The sequence below is a fragment of the Hylobates moloch genome, unplaced genomic scaffold, assembly GCF_009828535.3.
Source record: "Hylobates moloch isolate HMO894 unplaced genomic scaffold, HMol_V3 SCAFFOLD_4, whole genome shotgun sequence".
In the NCBI taxonomy this organism is placed as follows: domain Eukaryota; kingdom Metazoa; phylum Chordata; class Mammalia; order Primates; family Hylobatidae; genus Hylobates; species Hylobates moloch.
Genome location: NW_026652279.1, coordinates 20,222,401 through 20,222,943, shown reverse-complemented (window position 1 = coordinate 20,222,943; position 543 = coordinate 20,222,401).

Below are 543 nucleotides of genomic sequence, written 5' to 3'. Positions count from 1 at the left end.
ATGGTGAACGCGGTGACGTCGCCAACGCACATGGGTTGGCGGCGAATGGGAAGTCGCGGCAGGGCGGGGGCGGGGCCCGGACCGAAGGACTTCCGGCTCCCCTCGCCCCTCCCCACAGTGAGACGAAGCTCTGAGCTGGTTTCCCCACCCCTCCGAGGCCGGCCTGGGCGAAGCCGAGCCCCGGGGGGCCCTGAGGAAACCGGCGCGCGTTCGTTTAATTACGCGCCTCTCACCGCACGTCTGGCTGGCCCTGAGCTGCTCAGAAGCCCATCTGCGCGGCCTGCCTGTGCGATCTGGGACAACTGACAGATGTCTTCCATTGCAAAACGAGACTATTAATAAAACCTACCCCAGGGTAGGACGGATTGTTCGGTAAATGTTAACTTATTCGTGTTTGACTATTCTGTACTCTAATCTCTGCGTAGGGTTAAGTCCACAGTTGACAGAGTCACACGCATTCGAAATCTAAGCCCTCTGGTCCTATGAATACTGGGCGTATTTTATTTTCTTACCTGGTTTGTGTAACCATTGGCCTCCTTGGCC